General features: G+C 58.2%; 1 long non-coding RNA gene across 1 annotated transcript; it reads left to right on the top strand.

The window, feature by feature from the left end:
* Nucleotides 1-3,175: 3,175 nt before the first annotated feature.
* On the top strand, nt 3,176-4,873 carry LOC124990238 (uncharacterized). The gene is made up of 3 exons (XR_007109720.1): nt 3,176-3,323; nt 3,825-3,925; nt 4,411-4,873. It is a non-coding gene; the product is annotated as an uncharacterized LOC124990238 (long non-coding RNA).
* Nucleotides 4,874-6,000: the final 1,127 nt, after the last annotated feature.

The following is a 6,000-nucleotide window of genomic DNA, read 5'->3' as shown; positions in this document are numbered from 1 at the left end:
GAGGACCCAAAATAAAACTGGAGAGAGAGGGTGGGTTGTTGTGCATGTGATGATGACGGTGCAGGTGTTGGTAGTGGTGGTGGTGATGGTGATGGTGGTGATGGTGATGATGGTGATGGTGGTGATGGTGATGATGGTGATGGTGGTGATGGTGGTGATGGTGATGGTGGTGATGATGATGGTGATGATGATGGTGATGGTGGTGATGATGATGATGGTGATGATGGTGATGATGATGGTGGTGATGATGGTGATGATGATGGTGATGGTGATGGTGGTGATGATGGTAATGGTGGTTAGTGGTGATGATGGTGGTGATGATGGTGATGGTGATGGTGGTGATGGTGATGATGACGGTGGTGATGGTGGTGATGGTGATGATGGTGATGATGATGGTGATGATGATGGTGATGGTGGTGATGGTGATGGTGGTGATGGTGATGGTGATGATGATGGTGGTGACGGTGGTGATGGTGATGGTGATGGTGGTGATGGTGATGATGATGGTGATGATGGTGATGATGATGATGGTGATGATGGTGATGATGATGGTGGTGATGATGGTGATGATGATGGTGATGATGGTGATGGTGGTGATGGTGATGGTGATGATGGTGATGGTGATGGTGGTGATGATGGTAATGGTGGTTAGTGGTGATGATGGTGGTGATGATGGTGATGGTGGTGATGGTGATGGTGTTGATGACGATGGTGATGGTGGTGATGATGGTAATGGTGGTGATAGTGGTGATGATGGTGATGATGGTGATGGTGATGGTGATGTGATGGTGATGATGGTGATGATGGTGGTGATGGTGATGGTGATGATGGTGGTGATGGTGATGGTGATGATGATGATGGTGATGATGGTGATGATGATGGTGGTGATGATGGTGATGATGATGGTGATGATGATGATGGTGATGATGGTGATGGTGGTGATGGTGATGGTGATGATGGTGATGGTGATGGTGGTGATGATGGTAATGGTGGTTAGTGGTGATGATGGTGGTGATGATGGTGATGGTGGTGATGGTGATGGTGTTGATGACGATGGTGATGGTGGTGATGATGGTAATGGTGGTGATAGTGGTGATGATGGTGATGATGGTGATGGTGATGGTGATGTGATGGTGATGATGGTGATGATGGTGGTGATGGTGGTGATGACGATGGTGATGATGATGATGGTGATGGTGGTGATGATGGTGGTGATGATGGATGGTGGTGATGATGGTGATGGTGGTGATAGTGGTGATGATGGTGATGATGGTGATGGTGATGTGATGGTGATGATGGTGATGATGGTGGTGATGGTGATGGTGATGATGATGATGGTGATGGTGGTGATGGTGGTGATGGTGGTGATGGTGGTGATGGTGGTGATGATGGTGATGGTGGTGCTGAGGAACCCAGTGGGAAGGAGACCCCAGGGTAGGGGTATCTCAGGGAAAGGAGGGGCTCATGGGAGGAGGACCCAGGGCCCGGGCTGCTCTCTTGTCCAGGCCTAGCTCTTGGGATTCCCAGCAGCCCTGCTGAGCAATGAGTTTTATATTCAAATTTAAATGGTGCTTGTTTGGGAAAACTCAGTTCCACAGAAGCCTGTAATTGGAGCCTGTGGGAACATTTACACTTATGGAGAATTAATGAAAGCTTTGTTGCTGCGTTTAAGGAGGAATCTTGGGAATTTCACCACAGCACAGGCGTTCTGAGCCCCTCCCAGTCTTGCATTAGATGAGGAGGCAGCTGCAGATGCAGAGGGGCTTCAGCTGCTGGGCACCATGGGGAGCAGATGCCCTCCTGGGCCTGGCTGTGGGCATGGAAGGGATTCTGGGGCAGGACATGGAGTGGAGAGGGGCTTGGATGGGGGTGGATAAAACAGGCTGCGTTCTTGTTGCCATCATTAGTACCGGTGCTGATATGCCGAGTTCCGCCAATGTGGACCAGCTCACAGTGTTCTGAAATCCTCAGGACCTTGGGTGGAACAAGTCCACAATTCAGACAAGGGAGGCAGCCCCACAGAGCGCAGGGGACCTTCCCAGGGTTGCAGGCTCCCAACTGGCTACTGTGGTCAGCTCTGTCCCCCGAGCCCACAGGCTGGAGTCCTAACACCAAGACCTGGTTTGGAAATAGGGCATTGAGGATGTCATTAGGACGAGCCCACCCTGAGGTTGGGTGGCCCTGATCCGGTGTGCCCGGCATCCCTGTAAGAATGGGAACTCTGGACAAAGTCACGCGCACAGGACAAGATGGCCACAGGGAGACAGAAGCGGGGTGGAGCTCCTGGGAACACGGAGGCTCGCCGCAGCTGCCAGCAGCCCACGGGAGGATTCTGCTGCAGCCTCAGAAGGCGCGGGGGCCAGCGCTGCCTGGGGCTCGCTCGCAGCTGACTGGCCTCTCCAGACCTGCGTCTTCCTTTCCTCTCCCACGAGCTCAGAGCTGCCGTCAACCCAGTTCCTGCTTCAGCTACTCCAGATCCGTTTCCTGCCTGCCCCCAGGCCTTGCGGCGGGGGGACGCGGGGACTGTCTCCTGCCCTCTAGCCCTCTGCCCTGCCCATCATGGACCCCTTCAGCCTGAGGCCACGGTGGCCGGGGAGCTGCCCGGGGGCAGCCGGGCTTGGAAAGCACCTGTGCCTTTGACGCGGCTCCTGCTACCGTGGGAACCTGGCGGCCTGCGGTGTGAGGGAGGTGGGTGTCTGGAGGGGAAGTGGGAGGAAGTCGGGCGGGGGCGAGCCTGGGAGGGGATGGGGGCCTGGGCCCCTCCCCTGCCTCCCAGCTGCCATGGACTGGAGCCACGGAGACTTCCCTGTTCTTAAGGTGCTTACTCAGGCGTTTTGTCACAGTGCTGATGCAGGACTCCCCTCTTGCCCTGTAACTGTGCCTGGCCAGCCTCCCAGAGGACAGTGGGTCTTCTCAGCTGAGGCCAGACCCAGAGAGCCTGGGAGAAGTGAACAGAGCTGCCACTGACCCACAGCAGACCACGGACGCATGAGCAAAGCTGAATGTTTACTTCTGGCCTCTCAGTGTCTGAGGGACTGCTTGTTACCCAGCAAAGCTGTGATGAGAGGTAACTGCTGCATAATTGGGCTGGCAAATTAATTTACTTCTTTATGGAACCACACAGGAAGAGCTACGGCCTCCCAGCAGGGTCAGATGGTGAGGCCATCTGCACCTGCAGGGCCAAGCAGCGACTGGGGAGGGCTGCAGAGTTCAGACGGGAAGCTGCCCCTCCTGCAGAGTCCCCACCTCCACCTCACACGCGGAGGATCACCTTTGCACTGGGCTCAAAGCTCCAGAGGCGGCAGTTTCCCAAAAGGCAGATGGTACGTCCTGGTGAGCCATTTCCCTTGATAAAGTTGTTAGGAAAATTATATGTAGTACTGAAATTATATAACTGTTATTACAGCTTGTTTAAAAATTATCTGGATTTAATTGATCAATTAGGTTAAATTATAGAGCAGTGAGAGCTGGCAGGAGCCCAGGCCAGCGCTGGCGGATCTGAAAAGCCCATAGTCCTGGCCCCCGAGCCTTGAGGCCAGGATGGATCTTAGAGTTTGTTGCGGTTGTTCTAGATGGTTCTCTTAGAACCGCAGCAAGCCAGGTGACATCCTCGTGACGGAAGGCCTCCTGAATCCCAGAGGGCCACATGTGACCAGGTCCACCATGGAGTCACACAGGAACCAGCTCTACAAGGCCCTCAGAGGGGGCTCTGCTGGCTTGCCCTCCACCTTGGCCAGTGTGTCCTTGCAGGGGAGCAGCCACAGAGCAGCAGAGAGTGCTGAAGGGAAGGCTGCCAGGTTGACCTTCTGTGTTCTTATTTGCAGATGGGGAAACTTTACATATGACGGCCCAGAGGGGCTGACTCTGTCGGAGATGGAGTGCTAGGCTCTAGGTCACCTAGACAGCCTCAGAACGTGGGAGCCAGGTGGGCCAGCTCCTACGACCTGCTCCTACGACCTTCACCTGGCATGAGAACGTGATGGGAGGGCTCCCAGGTGGGAGGGCCCTGTGTGTGCCCCAGAGCAGGCGAGGCCGGTATGGCCAGGCGGGTCTGCTCCCATGCACCGTTTTGGCCCCAGCAAAGCCCGCCCAGCAGGGGTGGGAGGAACGGCGAACGCACTTTCTTTCCTGGGACAAAAGGGCATTGCTTTTCCCCTGCAGGAGGTAGTGAGGTGAAGGCAGAGTGGGCGGCACTGCCCCAGTGCTGGCTGGTCAGCTCGGCCCACGTGGCCTGGCCACAGCTGCCCCTCGCTCTCTCCACCCCTCCTCTGCTGGAAAGCCCTCTCTGGGCACACCCAGTGCCCTGACCTCCCTGGGCCTGCCCCAGGTCACTGGTCCTCTGCCTGCCTGGGGAGGGGCCCAGCTGGACCGGGCAGCTGCCCCATGACCCCACTTCTGAACCATCTCCAGAGACTCCTGAGGGCCCTGTGCTCACCGGGCCCCCAACTTTTCCCTCGGCTCCCGACTGGACATCGTGGTCACCCTGCCTCTCGGCATGAGCACAGCCTGCATTCTTTGCCCACCGTCTACCTGGGCAGAAGCCTACGGCTCCCTCCCTGCGGCCTGGACACCGGAAATCACCCACCATGAATGCAGACAGCTGCTCGTCTTCACAGGAGCCAGCCAGCAGGCCCTCGGGGGGCTGGGCAGGTGCCCAGAGGGACCACCGGAGGGCGGTCCCTGCCCACTGAGGATCTGGGCTGGGTGGACTCCTGCCATGGACACCAGGCTCAGGTGGGCTTGGTGGACTCCAGCCATGGACACCAGGCTCAGGTGGGCTGGGTGGACTCCTGCCATGGACACCAGGTTCATGATGGGCTGGGTGGACTTCTGCCATGGACACCAGGCTCAGAACAGGCTGGGCTGGGTGGACTCCTGCCATGGACACCAGGCTCAGGTGGGTTGGGTGGACTCCTGCCATGGACACCAGGCTCAGGTGGGCTGGGTGAACTCCTTCCATGGACACCAGGCTCAGAACAGGCTGGGCTGGGTGGACTCCTGCCATGGACACCAGGCTCAGGTGGGCTGGGTGGACTCCTGCCATGGACACCAGGCTCAGAACAGGCTGGGCTGGGTGGACTCCTGCCATGGACACCAGGCTCAGGTGGGCTGGGTGGACACCAGTCATGGACGCCAGGCTCAGGTGGGCTGGGTGGACTCCTGCTGTGGACGCCAGGCTCAGGTGGGCTGGGTGGACACCAGCCATGATGCAGGAAGCTGCTCCTCTGGAGACAGCCTCTGATCTGGGACGTGGTTGTGGACGCTGTCTGTGGACGCTGGTGGACGTTGGCAGGCCTGGCTCCAGAGATGAGTCCCCGGAGGTCCTCCCTCCCTCCAGGCCCTGCGGGTGACGCCCAGCTGTGCGTGAGGGCAGAGACAAGTGGGCGTGTCTCACTGGGTGGCGCCTGCTGACTGCTGGGGACGTCGTGGCGAGGGCCAGCCTCACCGCCCTGAGGGCCCGAGGGTGTCGCCATGAGGAGCGTGTGGGTGTGATTCTGGCTGGCCTGCTGCTTCGCTCTGAGATGAGAGGCGGGCCCAGCACCCCGTGTGCCCCTGCGGCCCTGGTGACTGCCCAGGGGCTTTGCTGAGCGGCTTATTTTTGGGGAGTTCCGCTGAAAAGCCCGGGTCGGAGAGGCCGCTGGAGGGGAGAGGGAGCCTGAGGGACGAACGCCACTATGCAGAGAGGGCTGGCCAGGCAGGGCAGGTGGGCCGCTCCCTCCTGCCGTTCTCGGCTCCCCTGTCTCTGGCTGTGCCCGGGAGGCTGACTTGAAGGCCCTTGAGAGGCTCAGGAGAGTCCCTTGGTGAGTCCCGCAGTCCACAGGACTCCAACCCTGCAGTTCCTTGCCTGGCCTCCCAGGCCTTCCTTTGAAGTCTTGGTGGAAGCCTCCACGACCCCCTAACTCTAGCATCCTGCCGTCCTATAGAACCAGCAGCAGGTGGCTGACACCACAGTCTGCCAGCGTCTTGGGCAGTAGCCAAATCTCCAGGGAGCACAGAGGC

This window comes from Sciurus carolinensis, chromosome 8, assembly GCF_902686445.1.
Source record: "Sciurus carolinensis chromosome 8, mSciCar1.2, whole genome shotgun sequence".
Classification (NCBI taxonomy): domain Eukaryota; kingdom Metazoa; phylum Chordata; class Mammalia; order Rodentia; family Sciuridae; genus Sciurus; species Sciurus carolinensis.
Note: the sequence above shows the minus strand (reverse complement) of the source record. Positions and strands in the feature narration are given on the sequence as shown.